We start from the raw sequence: 8,822 nt of genomic DNA, 5'->3' as shown, positions 1-8,822 counted from the left end.
CTCTGCCTACTTGTGATCTCTGACTGTCAAATAGATAAATAAATAATTCTCCAAAAAACAGTAGTGTAAAAGAGAAAAAAATATTAAAAGCAGCAAGAGAAAAGAAAGACGTTACATATAAAGCCCTTTAAGGCTACGAGCAGATTTTCCCAACAGAAACACTGTAGGTCAGAATAGAATGGCATGGCATAATGAAAGTAAAGACAAAAATAAAAAATCTGCACACAAAAATACTCCATTGAACAAAGTTATCATTCAGAATAGAAGAAGACATAGAGCGTTTCTCAGACAAACAAAAAGTAAAAGAGTCAATGACCACTAAACCAGTCCTAGAGGAAACGTTAAAAGGACTCTGTATATAAAGGGAAGGCATCAAGAAATAATATGCAAGGGCACCAAGGTGGTTCAGTGGGTTAAAGCCTCTGACTTTGGCTCAGGTTATGATCCCAGAGTCCTGGGATCGAGCCCTACATCAGGCTCTGTGCTCAGTGGGGAGCCTGCTTCCTCCTCTCTCTCTGCCTGCCTCTCTGCCTCTCTGTCTGCCTACTTTTAATCTCTGTCTGGTAAATAAACAAATAAAATACTTTAAAAATAAATAATGTGAAAAGAAAGAAACACAAAAGCAATATAAATGTTTCTATAACTGTCAGTCAAGGGGTTCACAAAATAAAAAGATGTAAAATATGGCACCATATATCTAAAATGTGGGAAAGAGTTAGACAGAAGTAAGTAGTTTCAAGCTTAAGCAACCATCAACTTAATATAGGCTGCTAGACACAGTTGATGGTATATGCAAACCAAATGGTAACCACAAATCCAAAACAGTAATAGATATGCACAGAGGAGAAATAAATCCAAGTGTATCTCTAAATAAGGCCTACAAATCATGAAACAGAGTAAGAAAAGAAAGGATCAGAGAAAAATTACAAAACAGCCACAAAACAAGTAGCAAAATGGTAATAAATACACACGTATAAAAATTACTTTGAATGTAAATGGACTAAACATTACAATCAAAAGACATAGGATGACAGAATATATATATTTTTAAAAACCAACAGGAAATCAAGACTCATCTATATGCTCATTTCAGACATAAAGACACCAGCAGATTGAAAGTGAGAAGTGAGGGGATGGAGAAAGATTTATCATACAAATGCAGGTCAAAGGAAAGCCAAAGGAGCAATACTTATATTAGACAAAATATTTAAAACAAAGATTGTAAAAATAGACAAAGAGAAACACTGTATAATAATAAAGACAATGATCCAACAAAAAGATATAACGATTGTAAATTTTTCTGCACTCAATATAGGAGCACCCAAATACATAAAATTGTAACTGGATGACTGTGTGGCTCTGTCTGTTAAGCATCTGCTTTTGGCTCATGTGGTCATCCCAGATGACCAGTCCGGAATTGGACCCCTTCCTGAAAAAAGTATCTGGTTCTCCCTCTGCATGCTACTCCCCTGCTCATGCTCTCTATGTTAAAAAAAAATAATAATAATTAAAATCTTAAAGAAATGAAAAATATTAAAAAATAAAATCAGATAGTTAAAAACAGACATAAAGTAATTAATAGTAATGCAATTATAGTAAGGGAATTTAACACCCAACATACACAAATAGACAGAGCGCCCAAATAGAAAATCAACAAGGAAATAGTGCCTTCAAATGACACACCAGAACAAATATATTTAAAAGGTGTATTCAAAACATTCTATTCAAAGGAGAAGAATGCACATTCTTTTCAAGAGCACATGGGACATTCTCCAGAATAGATCATATATGGGTCACAAATCAGCCCTCAACAAATTTTAAAGAAGATCAAAGTCATACCACGCATCCTTTCTATACAGAATGTTATGACACTATAAATCAATCATGAGAAAAATTCTGGAAGTATGACAAATGTGGCAGTTAAGTGACATACTACTAAACAACCAACAAATCAAAGAAGAAATTTTAAAAAAATTACACAGAAGCAAATGAAACTGAAAAAAAAAAAAAAAAAGAACAACCTGTCCCAACCCTTTGGGATGTAAACAAAAGCACTTTTAAGAGAGAATTCTACAGGGCGCCTGGGTGGCTCAGTGGGTTGGGTCTCTGCCTTCATCTCACGTCTTAATCTCAGAGTCCTGGAATCAAGACCCACATTGAGCTTTCTGCTCAGAAGGGAGCCTGCATACCCCCCCGCACCTGCCTACTTGTGATCTCTCTCTATCAAATAAATAAATAAATTCTTTTAAAAGGAGATAGAATTTTCCTACAATACAGGCCTAAATCAAGAAGCAAGAAACACACAAATATCTAACCTCACACCTAAAGGAGCTAGAGAAAGAAGAGCCAACAACACCAGAACCAGGAGAGGAAGGAAATAATAGAGTATTTCCAGAAATAAATGGTATAGAAAATATGAGAAACAATAGAACAGATCAACAAAACCAGAGTTGGGTACCATAGAAAGATAAACAAAATTGATAAAATGCTAACCAGAACTCAAATGAACAAAATCAGAAATGATATAAGAAACATAACAACCAACATCCCAGAAATACAAATAATTCTAAAATAATGTTTGAAAAATTTGCCAACAAAATGGCCAACTTATAATAAATGGATAAATCCCCAAAAATTGAACTACCAAAACTAAAGCAGGAAGAAACAGACAATTTGAACAGACCAATTATCACCAATAAAACTAAATCAGAAACAAAACAAAACAAAAATTCCTAACAAATGGAAGTCCAGGACCATAGAGTTTCTTAGGGGGGATTTTACCAAACACTCATAGAAGAGTTAAAAGTAGAGAAGGAAAAAAAAATCGTTTTAAAACGTTCTATGAAATCAGCATTGCCCTGATACCAAAACCAGACAAAGACACCACAAAAAAGGAGACCTACACTATAATTTGCCTGATGAAGATTTTATATATATATATATATATATATATATATATATATATATATATATATATATCTCCACAATTAAATATTAGCAAACCAAACCAACAATACATAAAAAAAATATTCACCAGAATAAAGTGACATCCATTCCCTGGATGCAATTGTGTTTAATAATTTCAAATAGTTTAATATGGGGCACTTGAGTGGCTCAGTGAGAAAGGCTTAGTGCCTTCAGATTGGGTCATGATCTCCAGACCTGGGATCGTGCCCTGCATTGGGCTCTCTGCTTGGCAGGGAACCTGCTTCCTCCTCTCTCTACCTGCCTCTCTGCCTATTTGTGATCTCTGTCTGTCAAATAAATAAATAAAATATTTAAAATAATAATAATTTACGATGACACGTCATATCAAAAACAGAAAGCATTCTTTAAATTATCATTTAAATAAATCCAGGAAAAAATATTAGACCAAGTAAACATTCATTGGCTGATAAAAATTCTCAACATAGTATGTTTAGAGGGAACATAATTCAACACAATAAATACCTGATATGGGAAAAAAAAAAAAAAAAGAAAAAGTGACCAAACATAAAAACCCACAGAGAACAAAATCCTGAATAAACCAGTTTCCTCAGGGGGGGACAAGATGGCGGGGAAGTAGGAGGAGGCGCCTTTTCAGCCTGTACCCCAAAGTGAGCTGAATACCTACCAAAGAACTCTGTTCACCCATGAAATCAGCCTGAGATCAGAATTATACACGTCTGGATCTCTACAGGGTTAGAAGACACCAGTGGGCAGTCAAAGCGGAGTGGGAATGGTGACTGATACTGGAAGATAAACAAAAGGGAGAGGAAGCCACCAGAGGCGACCATTTGGAAAGTAATACCCCAATACGAGCTAGAGTGCCCTGCATCTGGGGACCAGCATTAACTTGGAGACTGGTTGAAAGCACTCCAAAAGAGCAAAGGATCACGGGGGGAAATTGTGGGAATCGGGGTAGCTAGGGACAGGGGCTTAAGTCCCCGGTCCCAGGACAGCCTCTTCTGGCACTGAAGCAGAGAGAGTGCAGCGGAGAAACCAGGTCTTAGTCCCAGCGCGCCAGAGAATGCGTGGGTTCTGGCTCCTGTGAGGGGATGGGAGACCCGCCTGTGGGCAGAACACACGAGCCCTGCTACAAAGCCTGAGATACTCATGCACCTCCCTCATGCTCCCCTGAGAGAGTTACAAGGCCCAGCTGGCGCTCTTTGACCCGCACCATTGTTTCAGAGCCTAAGCCGCGCGCCCCAGACTCTCCCCTGACAGAGGTGCGCAAAAGCCCAGCCTGGTGCTTTCGGACCTGCGCCCCCTTCTCAGTGCCTGAAACACACGCACGGGACCCATAGCCGCCCCTGAAGGAGGTGCACACAACCTGGGCACTCTTAGACCCAGCAAGACCAGGCACTCCCAGACCTGGCCAGCAGGAAAATCTCACTGTGTGATTGCTGCTTGGAACCTCTCTGGCGGTCGGGAGCTCCCAGACAGCCGCCACTGCCTTGGCTTTGGGTAGAAGCAAAAGATCCTGCGTCCCCCGGGTCTGTACCTTGGAACCTGCTCTTCCAGTGGCCAAGGGGGAACTTATTTAGGCTCTGCACCCAGACTGAGGCTTCTCTCTGAGAGGGAGATCAGGGTGCAGTTTGTTTTCCGCTAAAACTACAAAAACCATCAAAAGCGGTCAAGGTGAGAGAAAAAAAAAAAAAAAAAGAACAAACATAAAAAACGCCAGATAACAAAAGCCTGAAAAAAACCAGTTTCCTCACAGCCCACCCCCTTGAGGGGGGCGGGAGTACTTAATGCAGGAAACATCATTGACTGAAAACCCACGTGGCAGGCCACTCCCCCAGAAAGAAAACCAAGAAAGAAAAAAAAAAAGAGAGAGAGAAAAAAAAAAGACTAAAAGAGAACAACCACTAATTCATAGGAAAATTTTTATTTTTCACTCATTCCCACTATAAAGATTAATTTTTTTTTACACATAGGTAATTTTTTTAATGTATTTACCATTACATCGAACTGTACAGTACATCATTCCATAATACCCTTCTAACCTGAACTTTTTGATACATACACCTATGTTTTTCTTTTGCATTTTTATTTTTTGAATTACTCTTTTTTAATTAATTAATTTATTTTCAGAAAAACAGTATTCATTATTTTTTCACCATACCCAGTGAACTTCTCTATTTAATTTTGTTTAGTTTAGTCTACTTTATTCCTTTTTATTTTTAATCCTCTAATGTTCATATAGAGTTAAACTTCAAAGAAATCCCCTTTCCCCAATCACTACTACCCCTATAGGTAAACTAATTTTTAATCGCCTTTATCTTGGGAAAGTTTAGTCCTTTAACAAAGATATCAAGATACATCCAGGAAGAATCAAAACAACCTTCCTCGTACACACTGAGAATTTATAAGAACTCTCCCATCTTCTTCCACCAGTGTTTCTGTGTTTTTGTGTTTGTCCTGATAGCATATAAATCGTAGACTTGGGGTTCTTTCTGACGAGGATCTACCTTTATTTGCATATATATACATATGCAAATAAATATAAATATATATGACAAGTATATATATTTGCATATATGTATATGCAAATATATATACTTGTCATATACTTGTATCAGTCTTTCTGTTTGTCTGTTTTTGTTTGTCTACATCATAAATCTTACCTTGGGGCCCATCTGGGCTAAACCTTCTCTTTCATCTTCCCTTTTTTTCCTGTCTTTCTCTATCTCTTTTTTTTTTATTTTTCTTTTACTTCTTCTTTTCTTTTGTCTCTCGTTTGGGGGGAATCCTGATTGCTCAGATGTGTTCCAGGGTGCACCATGACTGCACCATGGTTAATACCTCCAGCTACATCTGTTAAACCATCTCCTACCAAAATGACTAGGAGGAGGAATGCCTAACAGAAGAAAAATACAGAGGATGGACCTTCGGCAACAGATCAAACAGATATCAACATAGACAATATGTCGGAAAGAGAATTCAGGCTAACAATTTTCCAGGCAATAGCTAGGTGGGAGAAAGCCATGGATGACCAAACAGAATTAATTAGGGCCGAACTGAAAGCGACCAGACAGGATGTTCACAATGTTAGGGCGGAGCTTAAAGCTACCAGGGAAGAGGATCACAAGGCTCTCAATGAGTTCCAATCTAATCTAATCTCTCTCAAATCTAGGGTAACAGAGACAGAAGATAGAATTAGTGATCTGGAGGACAAACAGATAGAGAGAAAGGATCAGGAGGAAGCCTGGAACAAACAGCTTATTAACCACGAAAAAGAATCAGGGAAATAAATTATGCCATGAAGCGTTCCAATGTCAGAATTATTGGAATCCCTGAAGGGGAAGAGAAAGAAAGAAGTCTAGAAGATATAGTGTAACAAGTCCTTCATGAAAATTTTCCCAATATCGCGAATGGAACCAGCGTTCATGTACTAGAGGCTGAACGGTCTCCACCCAAGATTATACATTCCAAAAAAACATCACGACACCTGATAGTCAAATTGAGGAATTATAATTGTAGGTATAATCTCTTGAAAGCTGTCAGGGCAAAGAGGCTCCTTACTTACAGAAGGAAGCCCATCAGTATAACGTCAGACCTGTCCACAGAGAACTGGCAAGCCAGAAAAGGCTGGCAAGATATATTCATGGCACTAAATGAGTAGAACAAGCAGCCAAGAATACTTTATCCAGCAAGACTGACATTCAAAATGGATGGAGAGATAAAGAGTTTCCAAGACCGGCAAGGCTTAAAAGACTATGCAACCACCAAGCTGACACTGCAGGAAATATTAAGGGGGGTTCTATAAAAGAGGAAAAATCCTAAGAATAGCATTGCACAGAAATATATAGACAGTCTACAGAAAGAAAGACTTCAAAGGTAACTCGATATCAATAAAAAACGTATCTATCTATAATCACTCTCAATGTGAATGATCTAAATGCGCCCATAAAATGGCACAGGGTTGCAGATTGGATAAAATGACAGGATGCATCTATATATTATCTGCAAGAGACCCATTTTGAACCTAAAGATACACCCAGACTGAAAGTGAAGGGGTGGAGAAGCATTTTACATGCCAATGGGCCTCAAATGAAGGCCGGGGTACCGATTCTCATATCAGATAAATTAACTTTAAAGACTGTAGTCAGAGATACAGAAGGACACTACATACTCCTTATAGGGACTATCCACCAAGATTATCTAAGATTGTAATTATCTATGCTCCCAATATGGGAGCAGCCAACTACTTACGAAAACTGTTAATCAAGATAAAGAGTCATACTGATATAAATACACTAATCGTAGGAGATCTTAACACACTTCTCTCAGGAATAGACAGATCATCGAAGCAGAAAATCAATAAATAAATAAGAGCATTGAATGACACATTGAAACACATAGACCTCATAGATATATACCCAACATTCCACACTAAAACAACAGAATACTCATTCTTCTCAAGTGCACACAGAACCTTCTCCAGAATAGACCACATACTGGGTCAAAAATCAGGACTCAACTGATACCAAAAGAATGAGATTATTCCCTTCACATTCTCAGATCACAATGCTTTGAAACTGGAGCTCAATCACAAGGAAATTTCAGAAGGAACTCAAACACCTGGAAGGTAAAGACCACCTTGCTTAAGAATGCTTGGATCAACCAGGAGATCAAAGAAGAACTGAAACAATTCATGGAAACCAATGAGAATGAAGACACTTCTGTCCAAAACCTATGGGATATAGCAAAGACATCCCTAAGGGGGAAATAAAGCCATCCAAGACTCCCTCAAAAAAATTGAAAAATCCAGAATACCCCACCTGTATCTACACCTTAAAGAACTGGAGAATCAACAACAAATCAAACCAACTCCACACATAAGAAGGGAAATCATTAAGATTAGAGCTGAGATCAATGAGGTAGAAACCAGAGATACAGTAGAACATATCAATGAAAGTAGAAGCTGGTTTTTTGAAAGAATCAATAAGATCAATAAACCATTGGCCACACTAATCCAAAAGAAATGAGATAAAACCCAAATTCATAAAATTATGAATGAAAAGGGAGAGATCACAACGAACACCAAGGAAGTAGAAACAATCATCAGAAGTTATTATCAACAGTTATATGCCAATAAGCTTAGCAACCTTGATGAAGTGGATGCATTCCTGGAAAACTATAAACTACCAAAATTGAACCAGGAAGAAATCGACAAGCTGAACAGACTGATATCTAATAACGAGATTGAAGCAGTGATCAAAAACCTCCCAGAAAACAAGAGCCCAGGACCTGACGGATTCCCTGGGGAATTCTACCAAACTTTCAAAGATGAAATAACAGCTATTCTCCTGAAGCTGTTTCAAAAAATTGAAGCAGAATGAACACTTCCTGACTCTTTCTATGAAGCCAGCATTACCCTGATCCTCAAACCAGGCAAAGAACCTACCAAAAAGGAGAATTTCATTCCAATATCACTGATGAATATGGATGCTAAGATTCTCAACAAGATCCGATCCAACAGCACATTAAAAAGATTATCCACCATCATCAGGTGGGATTCATCCCTGGGCTACAAGGATGGATCAACATTCGCAAATCAATCAATGTGATAGAACAAATTAATATGAGAAGAGATAAGAACCACATGGTCCTCTCAGTGGATGCAGAAAAAGCATTTGTCAAAATCCAGCATCCGTTTCTGATTAAAATGCTTCAAAGGAAAGGGATAGAGGGAACATTCCTGAACTTCATCAAATCTATCTATGAAAGACCCACAGCAAATATCATCCTCACTAGGAAAGAGCTTGTAGCATTCCCAATGAGATCAGGAACAAGACAAGAATGCCCACTTTCACCACTCTTGTTCAAAATAGTAT

This window comes from Mustela erminea, chromosome 3 (assembly GCF_009829155.1).
Source record: "Mustela erminea isolate mMusErm1 chromosome 3, mMusErm1.Pri, whole genome shotgun sequence".
In the NCBI taxonomy this organism is placed as follows: domain Eukaryota; kingdom Metazoa; phylum Chordata; class Mammalia; order Carnivora; family Mustelidae; genus Mustela; species Mustela erminea.
The sequence above is the reverse complement of the archived record's forward strand: the minus strand, read 5'-3'. Positions refer to the sequence as shown.